This window comes from Scyliorhinus torazame, chromosome 17 (genome assembly GCF_047496885.1).
Source record: "Scyliorhinus torazame isolate Kashiwa2021f chromosome 17, sScyTor2.1, whole genome shotgun sequence".
In the NCBI taxonomy this organism is placed as follows: domain Eukaryota; kingdom Metazoa; phylum Chordata; class Chondrichthyes; order Carcharhiniformes; family Scyliorhinidae; genus Scyliorhinus; species Scyliorhinus torazame.
Window position 1 is genome coordinate 173,036,246 of NC_092723.1, and position 19,569 is coordinate 173,055,814.

At 47.2% G+C, this 19,569-nt stretch overlaps 1 protein-coding gene across 5 annotated transcripts in view; it reads right to left on the reverse strand.

Moving 5' to 3' along the window:
• The window catches only part of LOC140394417 (neuronal-specific septin-3-like), a 479,015-nt gene that overhangs the window by 218,957 nt on the left and 240,489 nt on the right, over positions 1–19,569 (reverse strand). Inside the window, exon 1 of one of the 5 annotated variants that reach the window (XM_072481675.1) lies at positions 17,596–17,615. The exons of the other annotated variants lie outside the window; for them this stretch is intronic. The gene's annotated coding sequence lies outside the window, so the exon portion shown is untranslated. Of the gene's footprint in view, positions 1–17,595; positions 17,616–19,569 lie in introns of those variants that run through there. 5 annotated transcript variants of the gene reach the window in all.

Sequence of the window (19,569 nt, forward strand, 5' to 3'; positions counted from 1 at the left end):
GCCTGCTTGACTACCTTCTCCACCTGTGTTGCCCCTTTCAGTGACCTGTGGACCTGTACACCAAGATCTCTCTGACTCTTGAGGGTTCTACCATTCACTGTATATTCCCTACCTGTATTAGACCTTCCAAAATGCATTACCTCACATTTGTCCGGATTAAACGCCATCTGCCATCTCACCGCCCAAGTCTCCAAATGATCTAAATCCTGCTGTATCCTCTGACAGTCTTCATCGCTATCCGCAATTCCACCAACCTTTGTGTCGTCTGCAAACTTACTAATCAGACCAGTTACATTTTCCTCCAAATCATTGATATATACTATGAACAGCAAAGGTCCCAGCACTGATCCCTGCGGAACACCACTAGTCACAGCCCTCCAATCAGAAAAGCACCCTTCCATTGCTACTCTCTGCCTTCTATGACCTAGCCAGTTCTGTATACATCTTGCCAGCCCACCTCTGAACCCGTGTGACTTCACCTTTTGTACCAGTCTGCCATGAGGGACCTTGTCAAAGGCCTTACTGAAGTCCATATAGACAACATCCACTGCCCTACCTGCATCAATCATCTTTGTGACCTCCTCGAAAAACTATATCAAGTTAGTGAGACACAACCTCCCCTTCACAAAACCAAGCTACCTCTCGCTAATACGACCACTTGCTTCCAAATGGGAGTAGATCCTGTCTCGAAGAATTCTCTCCAGTAATTTCCCTACCACTGACGTAAGGCTCACCGGCCTGTAGTTCCCTGGATTATCCTTGCTACCCTTCTTAAACAAAGGAACAACATTGGCTATTCTCCAGTCCTCCGGGACATCACCTGAAGACAGTGAGGATCCAAAGATTTCTGTCAAGGCCTCAGCAATTTCCTCTCCAGCCTCCTTCAGTATTCTGGGGTAGATCCCATCAGGCCCTGGGGACTTATCCACCGTAATATTTTTCAAGACGCCCAACACCTCGTTTTTTTGGATCTCAATGTGACCCAGGCTATCTACACACCCTTCTCCAGTCTCAACATCCACCAATTCCTTCTCTTTGGCGAATACTGATGCAAAGTATTTATTTAGTACCTCACCCATTTCCTCTGGCTCCACACACAGATTCCCTCCCCTGCCCTTCAGAGGGCCCACCCTTTCCCTGGCTACCCTCTTGCTTTTTATGTACGTGTAAAAAGCCTTGGGATTTTCCTTAACCCTATTTGCCAATGACTTTTCGTGACTCCTTTTAGCCCTCCTGGCTCCTTGCTTAAGTTCCTTCCTACTTTCCTTATATTCCACACAGGCTTCGTCTGTTCCCAGCCTTCTGGCCCTGACAAATGCCTCCTTTTACTTTTTGACGAGGCAGACAATATCTCTTGTCATCCAAGGATCCAGAAATTTGCCATATTTAGTGGGTAACATTAATGCAAATAGACCTGTAGATTCCAAGCATGGATTTTTCAAGAACAGGCCGCAAAGGCCTGGGGCTGGATTCCCCGTCGCCCGACACCAAAATTGGGGTCGGCGATCGGGCGGAGGATGGATTCCGATGCCGGAACCGGGGCAGACGCCGGTTTGACGCCGGTTTGCGATGCTCTGCCCTCTCCAAACCAGCATCACCGGGACACGCACTGCGCGCAGTCGCACGGCTGTTTGCGTGTCATTGGCTGGCCCACCTGAATTGCTCCGCCCTGGATGGGCCGGGTTCCCGATGGCGCGAGCCACGTGTGCTCCCAGCGCTCGGGAACCCGGTGTGCCGGCTGTGGCCTGTGTCCAGCACCGCCAAACACGTCCAGGATCTGTGCCGTTGGGCTGGGGGGACTGGTGGGGGTGGCCAGGGGTGGGCGGGTTAGGGTTCCAGCACGGCCGGCGCCATGTTTTTCGGCGCAACTGGTGCAGGCCGTCAGCCCTGCGCATGCGTGTCCCAGGACCCAGCCATTCCCCGGCTGTTTTCGGCGCGTTCCGTGGGTGGTTCACGCGGCACCGGTGCTAGCCCCTCACCGGTACCGGAATCGATGAGTGGTTCGCGTCGATTTTCCTGTCACGAAACTCCCGCGGATTCTCCATTCGTGCCGGCATTTCGCCGCTGGAACGGAGAATTCCGCCCCAGGCTTCACGGACGGAAATCCGATTCATGTAGAACTCATAAATCCACAGATCGGTGAGGCTATCACACCACCAGTCAGGATTGGATTTGAACTCCACAGTAGCAAGACCACCCATGCCCCTGAAAATCTACAGGTTTATTTGCACTAATGTTACCCTCTGAATTGTAGCTCAATCTCGCAAATACCCATTAATGGATCAGTAACAACTGTCCCATGGGCCTCAGTAGCAGCATGCTGGGACCTTTGGGTAATAGGGGGTGCAGCATTCTAAACGTTTTACTTATTCTTTCATGGGATGTGGGCAGCAGCCCATCCCTAATTGTTCTTTGAGGGCAGTTAAGAGTCAATCACATTGCTGTGGGCCTGGGCATCACCTGTAGGCCAGACCAGGCAAGAGTGGAAAATATCCTTCCCCGAAGGGCACGGATGGACCAGGTGGCTTTGTACAACAACGACACGGGTTTATGGCCACCATTCTAGTTTTTAAAAATTAATTTAATATTTTAATGAATTTATTAATGGAATTTATATTCCACTAGCTGCCATGATGGGATTTGAACCCATGCCCCAGAGTATCACCGTCCTGACTACGACACTAACACCTCCTCCTTGTCCAGCAGCAGGGTGGGAGGGGGCGACATCTAAGTAGGAAAGTAAAGTGCAATGATTGTCAGGCAGCTGTAAGTGAGACATGTCTCAGAGTAAGTCCTGGCAAAGTGACAGGGGAAACCGAAAGGGAAGCACAGAGGTCCAGAACAACCACCTGCATTAATATAGCACCTTTTAGGGTGGGAAATGCTCCAAGACACTTCACAGGAGCGTTGTGATAGACAGCATGAGCAAGAAAGAAATACAGTGAGACTTGGGCAGACATCCAACTCTGGCCTTTTGAACACCATCCATTTTATTCACTCCGCCATTGGTGGCTGCGCTGCCTGGGCCCTCAGCTCAGGAACATCTCCGCCTCTTTTCCCTCCTTTAAACTTTAAACCTACCTCTCTGGGAGCTTTTGTGTCTGCCCCAATATCGCTTGGCATGACTCGGGTGTCAAAAATGCTTTATAACATTCCTGTGAAACGCCTCGAGCCCCTTTGATATTATAAAGGTGCTGTATGAATAAGTTGTTGGATGCCATCGGATGGATGGTCCATAAAAACTCTACAAGGTGCTTTGTGGATGGTTTCCAGAGGGGGCTCTGAAGGAGCGTGCCGCCTCAGAACGTTAATGTGATTTTCACAGACCCGCCAAACCTTTCCGAGACGATGTTTAAAATCTGTCCTGCGAGGCAGCACGGTGGCGCAGTGGGTTAGCACTGCTGCCTCACGGCACCGAGGTCCCAGGTTCGATCCCGGCTCTGGGTCACTGTCCGTGTGGAGTTTGCACATTCTCCCCGTGTTTGCGTGGGTTTCGCCCCCACAACCCAAAGATGTGCAGGGTAGGTGGATTGGCCACGCTAAATTGCCCCTCAATTGGAAAAAATGAATTGGGTACTCTAAATTTTAAAAAATAAATCTGTCCTGCTCTGTAAACTCCGACTGAATCTCTCCAACTGGAATTTCCCGCCCCCCCCCCCCTCCGTTACCTATCTGCAAAGTACTCGCTACTCAGAACCACCAAGATGTTGTTATAATATTGACTCTCCAAAGGTGTGAGTTATGTCAATGCCATTCTCAGTGTGGCACCTATTTTACCTCAGCTTTCTGAAATAATTATGTGACGCACTGTACCGCAACAAGTCAAAGGTGGGCAGACATTGTGCACTTGGCTACACTTATAAAGTAACTGAAGTACTCGGATAGTTTAGGGTATTAAAACCAGCCACGGTGGCAAAGCTGAAGGAGCCCTGTTGATTTTTTGACTGCCGGCTTTGCTTAATGAATGCCACTGGAGTGGGATATGAAAGTCCCTGGAAACGACTGCCAAACTTCCCTTCTGCCAATTTGCACAATCCAACTGATTCTGCTCACTTGAAGATAATAAACCTCTCGGAGAGTGTGAAACAAGGGGCTTGGTAGTGGGGGGTTGCTTGTGTATGTAAATAAATAGTGTCAGGGTAAGACAAACACTCATTCAACCAATGGACCTCATTCTGTCAATTTTCACAATATGTGCTGAAAGATCCATCTTCTGGAGAAATTCCTGTTTGCTGCGGAGATGTTTCCTTAGTTTTGTGATGTGTTGGCTCTCTCTGGGCTCACTGCAAACACACCGGGGGCCGGGGGTGGGTGCTTGACCAGCATCTGAATGAGGATTTATTTTTCTTGAAAGTGTGATCTTCATTTCCCCGCTTCTTCCCATTTATACCAGCCTGCTCCTCCTCACTAAACCAAACTAGCAGTTCCGGTTATTGGTCAGTCACCAGAACTGCGGGAGGTAAAGATGTAACGGAGGGAGGGAAAGGGGGAAGGGAGGAAATATCATTGACAAAGAGTTTATTTAAAAATGAATTTACAGGATTTGGACATCGCTGAATCAGGCCAGCACCCTGCTTGCCCTTGAGCTGCCATCTTGATCTTGATCCACTGCAGACCCTGTGATGTAGGTACACCCACAGCGCTGTTAGGGAGGGAGTTCCAGGGATTTTGAACCCAGTGACAGTGAAGGAACGGCCAATATATTTTCAAGTCAGGAGAACCTCCAGGTGGTGGGGGACCCAGGCGTCTGCTGCCCTTGTCCTTCTAGATGGTCGTGGTCGTGGGTTTGGAAGGTGCTGCCTCGGGAGCATGGGTGGAAGGCACGAGAGGTTGAATGACGAAACGGATGATGGTGCAAAGTAAAAGTGGGAGAAGTGAAGATACAAAAGATATGTCAGGGGATGTAAATGGCGAAAGCAGAATTATTACCAGTAGGTGCTGTCTGAATAAATGGGAGGAGCAAACAAGATCTGAAATTGTTGGAACTCAACGTCGAGTCTAGAAGGCTGTCGAGTGCCTAATCTAAAGATTGAATTCACAAAATTGGACTTCACTCCCAATCTCGTCTCTTCAGAAAGATGACTGGTGCTTTGCTGATATGCATCTACTGGGGTCCATAACCATCTACTGTGGAGTTGGACACTTTAGGAAACTTTCAAGTGGTTATTGGATAGGCACATGGAGCACACCAGAATGACAGGGATAGCTAGATCTTGGTTTCGGACAAGGCTAGGCGCCACATCGAGGGCCGAAGGGCCTGTTCTGTGCTGTACTGTTCTATGGTCTTCCTGCCTCTGAGCCTGAATCTGTGCACTCCATCCACAGGTCATTGAAAGGGGCAACACAGGTGGAGAAGGTAGTCAAGAAGGCATACGGCATGCTTGCCTTCATTGGCCGGGGCATTGAGTATAAGAATTGGCAAGTCATGTTGCAGCTGTATAGAACCTTTGTTAGGCCACACTTGGAGTATAGTGTTCAATTCTGGTCGCCACACTACCAGAAGGATGTGGAGGCTTTAGAGAGGGTGCAGAAGAGATTTACCAGAATGTTGCCTGGTATGGAGGGCATTAGCTATGAGGAGCGGTTGAATAAACTCGGTTTGTTCTCACTGGAACGAAGGAGGTTGAGGGGAGACCTGATAGAGGTATACAAAATTATGAGGGGCATAGACAGAGTGGATAGTCAGAGGCTTTTCCCCAGGGTAGAGGGGTCAATTACTAGGGGGCATAGGTTTAAGGTGAGAGGGGCAAGGTTTAGAGTAGATGTACGAGGCAAGTTTTTTACGCAGAGGGTAGTGGGTGTCTGGAACTCGCTACCGGAGGAGGTAGTGGAAGCAGGGACGATAGGGACATTTAAGGGGCATCTTGACAAATACATGAATAGGATGGGAATAGAAGGATACGGACCCAGGAAGTGTAGAAGATTGTAGTTTAGTCGGGCAGCATGGTCGGCATGGACTTGGAGGGCCGAAGGGCCTGTTCCTGTGCTGTACATTTCTTTGTTCTTTGTTCTTTGTATCACATCAAGTGCTTCAGACATTGAAAACCCTTTGGGGCCCAGAAAACATGATGCAGGTTTGATGTCCCTTCCGAGCAGAATTCCTTGTTTCAGCAGCTGGAGAACACTATCATTTTCTCTTGTTCACCACTGTCTCTTCTGCCATGTTTTCTTTTCTCAATTTACTGTAACCATTGGAAATGCCACGTCCAGAAGGCAAAAGAGGGAGGATAAACTGTACGCTTTAAATATATTCCGAGTAATTAATCTGCTGGCGGCGAGATCGTTTTCAAATCCGGTAACTTTAAATAAATGTCGGCCGGAGAGCAGAGGATTTTGGGGGTGAAACCTTACAGGGGCGGAGTGAATGAGGAGAAGAATGCAGGCGTGCTGCAGAGCCTTCTCAACTTCGGACAACGAATGGAAACCCTCTCCTTATTAAACCCGAGGGACCGGAAGCTGAAAGTGCTGGAAAAGCTCAGCCGGTCCAGCAGCATCCATGGAGAGAGAGAGAGGTCACGTTTCAAGTCCACGTGACATGCCTTCTCTGAAGAAGCCTCGCTTCGGTTTCACGTTCCAGCGTCCGCGGAATTCTGCTTTTATTGAAGGGAGCGGAATCTGGCAGAAAGTCAAAATTGCAAACGAGATACTAAGCAGAACTGAGAAAGGTAAATCCTCACGCTAAAAGAGTTGACCGCCGGACAAGGTCATGCACACACAAAGCCGTAAAAAGTAAGTTCAGAACCCGTGGCAGAACGCACTCCTTGACACAAAAGAGCATCCAGTATTTGCAAAGGCTTCCCACGTAGATCAATGGGGACAAATGGTCTGGAATCGTTCAAGCGGCTGTGTTGATGTGGCAGTTAGGGATAACGGGGATGAAGGTGCATAGGTTCCTATTGAAGAACACGCACCCCACCCACAACCAGTCTTCAATCTTGTGACCTTCCAGAATGCATCGATGAATTCAAAAAAACATAGGTCGATGTATTGCTTTTCTAAATGGAAAGGGGACAAGTGTTTACGCAGTGCCTGTGTATAACTTCAATGCTATTTCATAAAATATACAGTGCAAAAGGAGGCCATTTGGCCCATCGAGTATGCACCGGCTCTTGGAAAGAGCACCCTACCCAAGCCCACACCTCCGTAACCCAGCAACCCCATCTAACCTAAGGACAATTTATCATGGCCAATCCACCTAACGTGCACATCTTTAGATTGTGGGAGGAAACCGGAGCACCTGGAGGAAACCCGCGGACACACGGGGAGAACGTGCAGACTCCGCACAGACAGTGACCCAAGTGGGAACCAAACCTGGGACCCCGGTGCTGTGAAGCCATAGTGCTAACCACTATGCTATAGTACTGCCGTCTCTTACTTAAAAAATCCAAATAGAAAATAAATACCTATGGTTCTAATTATCCAGTCATTATCCAGTGATAGGGTGGCACAGTAGTACAGTGGTTAGCACTGTTGCTTCACAGCGCCAGGGTCCCAGGTTCGATTCCCAGCTTGTGCCACTGTCTGTGTGGAGTCTGCACGTTCTCCCCGTGTCTGCGTGGGCTTCCTCCAGGTGCTCCGGTTTCTTCCCACAAGCCCCGAAAGATGTGCTGTTAGGTGAATTGGATATTCTGAATTCTGTGTACCCGAAGAGGCGCCGGAGTGTGGCGACTAGGGGATTTTCACAGTAACTTCACTGCACTGTTAATGTAAGTCTACTTGTGACAATAAAGATTATCACATTACTGCTGTATGTAAATTGCCTGCTGGAATTCCTGCATTTCAAGTGGCTACACTTCAAATAAAGTACTTCATTGGCTGTAAAGCAGTGTGGGATGTCCTGAAGGTGCAAAAGGCGCGACGTGAATCTAAGTCTCTCTCATATTCTTGCAGTGCTCAGGAGCAGATAATATCAAAGCCATTTACTGAAATACTAAGTTCGCGCAGCTAACCACCAGCAGTTGCGACAGTTCAGGATCCAGGAAACAGAGCAACATATTTGCCTGCCAACTCCAATAAGCCAAGCATTTTTTCAGCGTAGCAATAATAATTACACTCACCAAGAGAAACCCACAGTAAAGGGCGGCACCTACTACTTTTATCGGAGTCTATGATGAAATAAAACTTACTCATTTCCTGCATTTAATTTGTGGCTCATCTAAATGCCATGAATTTTTATTTCCTTCAAATTGGAATTCCTATCACAGTATTTATTTGTGCATTGTGCACCAAGAACGTCTGGCACATTTCTAACTATGATGCCAACCCAAATTTTTTGGACCACAAGAATTCCAGAACCGGAAGCAAGGGTGAAACAAAAAGACTTCAGTGATCGAGAGCAGGTCGAAGTTTTCCAGTCCTTCCCACCGGTGGAATCTTCCAGTCCTGCCGACAGCGATGCTCCGCGGCGCGTTCCCCGGTGGCGGATGAGGGTGCAGGGCCATGCAAAACCCCGAAGCCCATCCGTGGGACCATACCACCGCTGGAAAATACGCCACGGTGGGAGATGGGAAAATCCCGCTCCCAAACCTTCCTCCTGTAAACCAAAATTGCTTCGAGGAAGTAGACTGACACAGCTACTTGTAGAAGGCAGGGGTTTGTAGGATGTGAAAGCAATGACTCAAACATCCTGTATGTTTTCCAGGACACAGTCACAGAGTTCGAGATCAGGGATATTCCAGAAAATGGCAGCTAACTGCAAGGGATGTTCTGACATCCAAACTGTGTGGCCAAGTCTAACATACAAATTCCATTCATTCAGCCTGAGAAGCCCCATCCTGGTATCTTTTGTCACTGCTCGCTTACGTGCAAAGTCAACCTTGGTTCAGCCGCAGCTCTCATCAACTCCAGGGCACTTGATACCAACTGAAATTTCTGCAGCACATTTAACATAGAAAGACATTTCCCAAATCCTGGTTGGTATTTTCCAGACCCGCTTGTGGCGGCAATTGGCACGGGAGGGACGGAAAATGTGATGGGCCAGCCAAAGGCCTGTTGATTACGGACATGAATTACCCGGCCCCGGTTTCATTAGGATAACATGAAATGAAGGAGGAGGCATTAGGAGGGGGTGGTCAAAATGCTGGTTGAACAGAGATATCAAGGAAGATTTTAAAAAGGAGAGTTGGACGGGTTCAGGGTGCGAATTGAACACGAAGAAGGCGCAAAGAGAATAGGGGCGGTACACAAGAGTTTGGGATGGGGATGTTGTAGGACTGGAAAAGGTTGCTCCTGATTGCTGGGTTTCTGCCAAATGGAAATCCCGTAAAATATCAACCTGAGTTTTTATAAAAATGGGCCACCCAAGCCACTGGCTGAATTGCTGCAGGGTGATTCTCTAAGAGTCCATGTTAATAGACAACGTGCTTCTAAAAGCATCCATACACCAATTGCCGGGAGAGATGATGGGACATAATGGCCATTTCATCAAGATACCCAAATGGATTTTTGTGAATTCACCTCCCCACTTGGAATATATAAAGAATGGGTTAAAAGTCAGCTGAAAGCTGCCCCAGGTTGGCTGGCTGTGTGTGCTCTTTGAGAACAAGTGCTGGACATTGTGACATAGAAATAAAAGCCAGCATGCACACTCACAGTACCCCTGCAAATAATAATTTTGCAGGAATGTCTCTCTCTCTCTGACTGTGGAAATCAGCTGAAAGGAGAACTGGGAAGCTTCTCTGCCAAACTACAGAATGCTGGAATTGCAATCCAACTATTTGCATGCTAAAGTCAATTCCAGTGTATGGCCACAATGTTCAATCCTCCATTCCTCACGCGTCAAGAACATTTTTGTGTACCTTTTTAAAAAATGTACTTACTTTTGAACACAATCCTCCCTTCTAATCTGTTTGAATGTATGTGCATGTTTTTTTTTTAACCTGTACTAATTAATGCAGAACAAGGCCAGCAGCGTGGGTTCAAATCCCGTACCGGCCTTCCCGAACAGGCGCCGGAATGTGGCGACTAGGGGCTTTTCACAGTAACTTTATTGAAGCCTACTTGTGACAATAAGCGATTATTATTATTATTTAAAAACTCCCTCACTCCCTCTTTAACTCAAGAAAGGCTGGTTAAATTGGCCCCTTCAAAACCATAACTATTGGGTCTGGGGAAAAAAAGGTGTCCATGAAAAGGGATCCTTTTTAGATTAAAATCTGGTTGCAACCAACAGAGGGAGTTGAATCAAGAAAGGGGGCAAGTTCATGCCACCTCATCCAGGGTTGAAACATTTGAGGGGGCAATTCCAGCCAGACGGTGGCAAAGTGAGGGCTCTCGCCCGGATCAACAACTTTGGGGCGCCTCACCTGGGATGGGTCGTAAGACTATTTATTCTCTTCTCCACAGGTGGAAACATTGTCTCGATATTCACTCTTATCAAAACCTTTCACAATTTTAAGGACCTCGTTGAGGTTACCCTTCAGCCTTATTTATTCAGCTGGGGACCCAGCATGCCAATCTTTTCCTCATGTTTACCCACACACTTCTGCTATCAACCCTGCAAAGTTTCACTGCTCCTTCTCCAGTGCCTCCATATCTTTGCTTTATAATAATTATTTTGTTAAATAATGGGGTTGGGGCTGGTTTAGCACAAGGCTAAATTGCTGGCTTTGAAAGCAGACCCAAGGCAGGCCAGCAGCACGGTTCAATTCCCGTACCAGCCTCCCCGAACCGGCGCCGGAATGTGGCGACTAGGGGCTTTTCACAGTAACTTTATTGAAGCCTACTTGTGACAATAAGCGATTTTCATTTCATTTTCATTTGTGAATGGGACCGGTTCAACTTTTCTGCGTGATCCTGTTCAATTCACTCAGGGGTAAATAGTGGGTCACCGTGATCTGTGTGTTACACGTTTACCAAATTGTGCTTGACACTGTGGCACTTCACACCCAAATCAACCTTTCACTCCTCAGACAGCCGCGTCTGATTTCTTTCCGCTGTCAAATGTGAAAATAATCAAGCACTTTGGGTACAAATAGCACTTTCAGAAAGACTTAAGTTATGCACTTTACTCCTGGGCTTCTATCGGTGTTACCATCTCCACAGAGACCGGTAACATTTAAAAACGAAATTCAAACCTCCAGTTCATAGCTAAATAGATTACACAAGATTTCATGTTTTAAGACATTTACAGACTAAAAGGACTATTGACTCAAGATTATTTTTGTGGGCAACGCACTTAAAACTATAAAACATATTTTTTAACACAACTAAAAAAAACACTATCCGGTATATATTACATGGCCCTTTAGCAGACATGCAATTCTCCCGGAACCAGTCCAAGAAACAAAATTACAGTAGCTTCCTTCTGATCTTTTCCTTTTCCAGCTTGGAAATGTTTAACTCCAGAACTGTCCTTAATGGTGTACTTCCCCAAAGATCCTGCCCCCTTGCTAAAGCTAGGCAAATCTTCCAGCCTCATTTTAATTCCTCATATATTTGGTCTTTTCAGTGTGAGTGCAAGCTCCCACATCCCCCCCCCCCCCCTCCCCGAATGACTTATTGCATTTTTGCATGGTGAACTACCAAAACTTTCAGCCCCTAGTTGCTTTTCCTCTCGCTCCTGGACCCTGGCAGACTCACCTTGTCTGTGAGTTTTCAAAGATGTCTTAGAACCCCTTCTCCTCTCAAAGCCCATTTCCATGCTAAGATGAATCATATGGACCTTGTATCCAAGTAGAAATGCTGATCAGCTATCCATGAGATCCCAAATCTCTCTTATCTAGGAAGCAAGCAACCTGTCATTGCCAACATGTTTCTCGACACTCACAGTCTATCCACTGTTAGCACACAGGCTGCTGCCATTGTTTCCAAGTGTAAACAGCTTGCACTTTCACTCAGGGATAGAGTATTGATTTATTCATAATTTAAGGTGCTAATTGAATGCATGTAGCTGAGAGGTAAAATTATTTAAAGTGTCTGACTGCAAGAATCCAATCATTGTTTCACATAATGAATTAGCCATTGTATTCCAGTGTCTTGACCGTGGGCATCCAGACATTGTTTCAGTCAATGTTTCACATGATGAATTAGCCATTGTATTCCAGTGTATTCAGCAATAAGAATGTATCAACTAACCAGTTACAGCAAGGTTTCCGGGCCGAGCTGTGGCATGAGAAACATATCCAGTAATTTTCCTAAGACTGCTCACGCAGACGCTGAGCTAGTTTTGATAGGCACCAGTCAATCTTAAGTAATGGCTAATGTTTGATTAACAAATCATCCTCTAAGTAACAGGCATTGATTTGAACAAACCAGGGGGGCTCAGATGAGAATTAAAAACCAATGAGAGTAGATGAGGGGTTAAATCAGAGATAAGAATTCCCTTAAAAGTAGGACCACGTGTTCGAGATATTTGTTCCTGACTTCTTGAATCATCTATCTGTTTGTGTCTAAAGTGATTTCTTTATGTTTTATGCTTTTTGCCATGTGTTCAACATGTTATTTATTGTTTGATATCTTGATTCGATGTTTTGATTCAGTTCTTGTTCAAGTGAATAATTAGCAATAATGTCATATGTTTGACACCTCCAATCAACCGGACTATCGACTCTTATTAGAAGGTAAAATCAGAGTCCCAACAACACTATTACACATAGTATGATAGGTGAGAAACAATGTGGGCCCCCTTTAATAATAACCCAGGCTTGCTGTCAGACAGATTTCAGAACAGGTCACATGACCCCCTTAATTAACGGCCCAGTCCCAAAACATAACAATCTCATAAACCTCCTAATTGTAACATCAGTCATAGAGTACAGGCACATGTCCCTCAAATTAATCTTACACTGCCAGAATGTTTATTTCTTTGAAATGGGATAGAGCTAGGCATTAAACTGGTTGTATTTCCGACCAGCATAACAGAGAAACTGCAACAACATTTAAATGTTATTTTCATGTGAAAACATGTCTTCACATTCAGCCACTGTTGGATATTTTGCTGCTACATAATCTATTCACCCAACAAATAGGTTCCAAAAACATATACCATCCTCGCAATTCTCCATCCCATCCATGCGACTCTAGTGTAACAATTAGCCACAAGTTACAATAGCGCCTGCAAACCACGGATACTGGCATTTTCCGGTTGCAGTCCTGCGCAAGATGACCCCCGCCAAGGGGGGTGGCATGCAAGTTGCCATTGACTTCGGTGGGACCGGAAGATCCCATTTTTGGCCAATGGTGAGCCGCTTCCGCCATAGGAAAACCGGCCATACGAGTGGGGGCGGGGGTGGGGGGGGGGGGGGGGGGGGGGGGGGGGTTGGAAAATCCCCGCCTTGGAGCAATGTGAAATGAGCAAAAAACACTTCAGATTTAGTCACATAAAAAACCATTAGTTGTGCAGATCACAGGCACAGTTAGCCCAAGCAACTTCTCTTATAAATCATTGTCCCACATGAGCAGCACTCAACTGAATCTCTGGAACCTCTATTTGACCGCACGGTTTACATTATTCAAAGACGTTCACAGCTCTTTAGCTGGATGTAATTTTGATCTGTAGGGCACTGGAGTCACCCAACCTTCCTATGATGGGTTCGATGATGATTAAAACAGAAGACTGTGAAATTATGAGACATCAATATTGAAGGTCAGTAGGCCATCACAGAGGACACCTTAACCTGAATTAAAGTTGCCAACTCTGGTTTGGCAAATTCCTGGAGTTGGCATCACATGACATCCAACCTCCCAACCCCCACACTCCTGCCATTGGCTGCCCAACATGTCTATCGTCAGTCTTCCACCTTCCTACACCAATTGGAAAGTGAAGTGACCCTTCCTTATCCAATTGGATGATTCTGGACCGTCAGTCAAACAGCTCCTCTTGCCCTTGTCCATTTTAATTCTCTACGAAGCGAAATTCTGTGTTAACAACTTTTGCCAAATATTTTTTAATCGCTTGAGCAATTTCTCTCTTGGGTTCCTCACAGCAGCATTAAGATTGACCTTCAATCCCTGGAGACTTCAGGACAGCATTGGAAGGTTGACCACCCCAGAATGAATCCCCCCCCCCCCCCACATACCCCTCCCCCCCATCCCCTCTGTTAACCCTGGTTCAAAGGTTCTCAGTTAAACCAGAGGATAAATTTGTGTGATGGTGGATCAATTTGGATCTCAATCCTGAGCCACAAGGCATGCTTCCCCATTCGTTGATGATGGAAAAAAGCAGCAGCTTATATTGTTTTAATTCCAAACGATCAAAGGGCTTTGTGCAAGAAGACAAGCAAAACATATGGAGGAGCAAGGAGTGCATGTGTTCGCACTCAGTGTCATTTCCTGCACTGAGGAGCTTCGACGAGCGGAGCTTCACCATGCAGGAAGAGACCAGGACCCCATTTAAAAAGTGTCCCGATCTCGCGACCCCCCCACCTCAACTCCTGGACCCCCCCCAATGCACCAGCTCACCTATAAGAGCGTCATCGCGCCACCCCCCCTTGTACCCAACCTCACACGGGCAGGGCAATCTCCAGGCCCAATCCTGGCACAGGCAAAATACCAAACTGGCACCGTGGCATTGCTGGCCAGGTACCCTGGCACTGCCCCTGCCAGCCTTGCAGTGCCACCCCAGTGGTACTGATATGGTGCCAGGGTGGGCATGCCAGCAGTGCCACGGTGCCACCCTACCCAGAGGCTTACCATCCAGGGGCCTCCAATCGCCCAGGAGATCCCCAGATACAGTTCCGCCTGGTCTGTTTGGGGGGACCAGCATTGGACGACGCCTGGCTGGAGTCTCCTCAGCGAGGCTGATAAATGCCGGGTAGCGAGCACGGCTAAGTGGGTTCTTAAACCCACTTAGCCGTATGAGACTAGGTCACGCCCATTTTTACGGCTGTCGGGAATCCCGGGGTAGGCCTCTCCCACGGTCTACTAGCCACGTCGCTCCCTGGTTCCGGCAGGGTGTGGCCAGCAGATCGCGCCCTAAGCTTCAGATCAAAAGGAATATTAAGCTTCATGACTGATAATTGTTCTGTTGTAAGACAACTCCCAATTCAGATCAGCAGCTGGAAAATGGCTTATCGAAGGATAAAAATTTTGTTGCCGACAAAGTGCTCGGTCATATCCCTATAACATTTCCTCCACAAGCGCCAAACATTTTATCTCTGGTTATTAATTCACATGGTCTGTCTGTTGCCAATTGTCAGGCATCAACTAACACAGCAGCTGCTGAACAGTCTGAGTGAAAGATGTGGGGGGTGATTCTCCGAAATGGAGACAGAGTGTTCGCGCCGTCGTGAATGCCGTCGCGTTTCACGACGGCATGAAACGGTCGCGGGCAGTTCCGATTCTGGCCCCCCACGGTGCTGGAGTGGTTGACGCCGCTCCAGCCTCCCTTCCCGGCGGCAACTGGGCGCCGCGCCAACCCGCGAATGCACGGGGGGCTTCCTCAGGGCGCCGGCCCCGACGCAACATGGCGTGGGGGTTCAGGGGCCGGCCGCGTAATAAAATAGGGCCGGGGCTGGAGAGGCCGGCCCACCGATTGGTGGGCCCCGATCATGGGCCAGACCCCATCGGAGGCCCCCCCCCCCGCCCCCCCGGTGAAGGAGCGCTTTTCCCCACCCCACAGGCCGCCCCCCGACCCTTCGCGCAGGGTTCCCGCCGGCTGTGAGCAGGGGTGAACGGTGCCGGCGGGACTCTGCCGTTTCCACGCGGCCGCTCGGCCCATCAAGGGCGGAGAATCGGCGGCCTGGCCCCGGACAGCGGGCCACGACCGGCGCCGCGCCAGACGCGCCGGCGCAAATGGCGCCGATTCTCCGCACCTCGGGAAAAAATGGCGCGAACGCCGATTCTCCCATACGGCGCAGCATGGCAGAATCGCGCCCGTGGAGAATGCTTCGCCTTCATAATTGTGTTAATGCAACTTTCCCCCGAGTAGTTTATGATTGAAGACAACCACGTGGATTTGTGTAACGGGCTACTCTATAATGCTTTTATGTATACTTTTATATGCGTACTGTTTTCTTAGATTTCACCAATTAAAGAATCACAATAACTTGTAGCAAGAAAACCATAACAAATTTCTATGCATTTCATAGCCAGGTTACAGAGATACATACATAGAAGATAGGAGCAGGAGGAGGCCTTTTGGCCCTTCGAGCCTGTTCCGCCATTCATCACGATCATGGCTGATCATCCAACTCAATAGCCTAATCCTGCTTTCTCCCCATCGCCTTTGATCCCATTCTCCCCAAGTGCTATATCTAGCTGCCTCTTGAATATATTCAATGTTTTAGCATCAACTACTTCCTGTGGTAATGAATTCCACAGGCTCACCACTCTTTGGGTGAAGAAATGTCTCCTCATCTCTGTCCGAAGTGGTTTACCCTGAATCCTCAGTGACCCCTGGTTCTGGACACACCCACCATCTGGAAAATCTCATCAGCATCTACCCTGTCTAGTCCTAAATCTCTATGAGATCCCCCCTCATTCTTCTGAACTCCAAGCAAGATTTAACTCCAAGGATAGGTGAAGATTAGCAGAATCTTCATAAACTTAGAACCGGACATCTTGATCGACCTTTACAACAGCTTAATTTATTTACAATAAGTCTCAAACCGACTTTCATCAGGTTCTTTAAATCAAAAATGTAAGCGTGTTTACCAAAGTTGGTAACTCGTCTTTGCAATGGAATATCAAAGGAAAGCTGAAACGAACATAACTTTGCTATAACCTGAATTATAGTCACTGGAAACGTTTCTGAGCAAAAAGAAAATTTGGTCCGCGTTTTCAAAAGACGTCCGTATAAAGTGTCTAAGCACCTGGTCCAAGTTACTTTCCACATTATGAAATTATCAAAAAAGATTGACGAATTACAAATGTGTCTGACCCTCATTAGCATTGCAACGTTATCAATCTGTTGAAGCGGTTTTCATTTCAACAGATTTTCCTGTCCTTATACATGAGGGAGTCTTTGCATGATCTGTCGAATTTTGAAGGCACTTTGGACTGAAGCTCAAAAGAAGTTGAGAGAGGCCTCAGGCCTTTAACAAGCCTGGCAATATTCCAAGCTGCTGGTAAGCACTTGAAAAATGTCTGTTCAAATCGAAAGGGGGGGGAATACAAACTTTGGGGCTGAGCTCGGGGGGGGGGGGGGTGCTGTGGAAGAGGAGCGATGCAGGATAATGTGACGCTTCAAGAATAAATTAAACTTAAATTGCTTTTCTTTCTTTGAAATAAATTTAGAGTACCTAATTCATTTTTTTTCAATTAAAGGGCTATTTAGCATGGCCAATCCACCTTTGGGTTGTGGGGGCGAAACCCACGCAAACACGTGGAGAATGTGCAAACTCCACACGGACAGTGACCCAGAGCCGGGATCGAACCTGGGTCCTCGGCGCAGTGAGGCAGCAGTGCTAACCACTGCGCCACCGTGCTGCCCTTTAAATTCCTTTTCTTAACGGTCGGGATCAATCCCACCCCAGTACCCAAGGTTCGCTGCTATCTTAAGCATCTGTTGCATTTGAGGCAAAGTCTTTCTCCACTCCTCGGCGTAGGTGAAGCAAGAACCTGTCTCAAAATGAACAGCTGTTGAAGGCTTTGCCAGCATCTGTTGCTTGCCACTTCCAACACTGGAAAAGGACAAAACAAAAAACTTTATCTTACAATTTTCTCCAGCCTTTCACCTTTGTTGCCATTCGTATGCCATCACATTTATGGTCTTGCTTTTCTTTCTTTCTTTCTTCCTGTTTTCTGACTAAACATGTTTTATTTCTCCCCCCCCCCCCAGCCCTCCCCTACCTCACTGGATGGGCAGTTGAAACGCTGCCACAGAAACAGATTGTTCGGCGGAGCGTAACCGTGACGAGGCACAAACTACAGCAGCAACCCAGCACAAGCCTCTGCAGAGGACAACACACAAAGAGCTGTTGTTTGAACGGAAGAGAAAACAGTCAATACACTGACTCCACTGAGGTTTTGCTCTGATGTGGCTGTTCCCAGCAATCAGACGGTACATGCCTTTAATGACTGTCAGTCCAGTAATAAGGATGACCAGATGTTAACTTTTTACACTACTGGAAGGCCGCTTCAAACCAGGGCTGCTTCAGACTGAAGTATTTCTCTTTGCAGAGCAGAACAGTATTGCACGATCCAGGCTGGATCGCACGGCCTTCTCAACAAGGTGCCTGCGTAATGACTCGCAAAGTTGGCACATGAAAAGTGCTTCCACATGGGGGACAGTCATTGTGTCATTTCTACAGGTCAAGTGAGGCGGCACTGGTATAGATTGGCTACATTCACTGCCTGCCCATTTAAGAGAATGCAAGAGTTATACAGGGTAGTGAAAAGTCTTAAAAGGCAGAGAGAGAGAGAGAGAACTACACTTTTCAAATGTCATCCTAATAAAATTTACAGTGCAGAAGGAGACCATTCGGCCCATCGTGTCTGCACTAGCCCTTGGAAAGAGCAACCTACTTAAGCCCACGCCTCCACCCTATCCCCGTAACCCCACCTAACCTTTTGGACACTAAGGGGTGATTTAGCATGGTCAATCCACATAACCTGCACATCATTGGACTATGAGAGGAAGCCGGAGCACCCGGAGGAAACCCACGCCAACACGGGGAGAACGTGCAAACTCCACACAGACAGTCATTTGAATGTATCATTAATATTTTAAACGGTGCATTACTGACAATCCTTTTACTGATTGAACACACAGATAGTCACAAACTAAATGCACTGTCAATGTTGTTTATCACACTGAATTATTTGGTTAAAGTTACAAACTCCGAAAACTGTGTGAATTAATCACAGTGGTTAGATATATCTCAAGAATTTCAGTGAAACTGTTAAATTATCACCAACCAATCTGGCAATTGTGACTCCCAGAGAGAGTGCCTGCATAAATAGAACTAGCCACAAAAGCACTTGTGCTTTGCTCCTTTGCTTCAGTGGCTGTATAAAGATTAATAAAGTCAGGAGCTGTATTATAAATTTGTTTTACCTGCAGTTAGTAGAAAGCAGAACTGTGTACGGCTGAAACGCGGTCAATATAAAATACATATGCTTGCCCCACTTCCAAGCACAAGCTCAAGATCTGGGAGGAGGCACAAGATTCATTCAGCTATTGCTTGGGGCCCCTTTCTTAAGAGCTGAAAATTATGTTTAGGTTTGTTTGAATCGAATGGAAATAATTTTGAAACTCAATACAAATATCCTCAACGATTGCTTTCACTTCATTTCCTGAATACTGTTGTTCGGTAATGCACTTCTGCTTTAACTAACCAATAACGCACAGCAAGGCAATGTGACAGTAATCACAAGTGCTGCTGTTTAATGAGGAAAAGGCCTGCTTGCTCTCAGGAAGCGGCAAATTATTCCCAGTTGGAAGGGCCAAATGTTCTGAAGTATTTCTGAAAAGCAGGAAGAATGTGCCCATCAAGCTCCTGCAGAAATCAACAGAAGGTCTTTGGAGCACAAACGGACATGCCCGCTCGCTCTCTTTTGGCCTTGGCCTGGACCTGGGCAAGAGGCTAGTGGATAGCCCATCACCTGCCACTCCAACTTGTCCCAAGTGGGAGCGTGGGACCCGCCTGCGGAAATGCACCCTCTCTGGAGACCCTCCGGGTCCTGTCG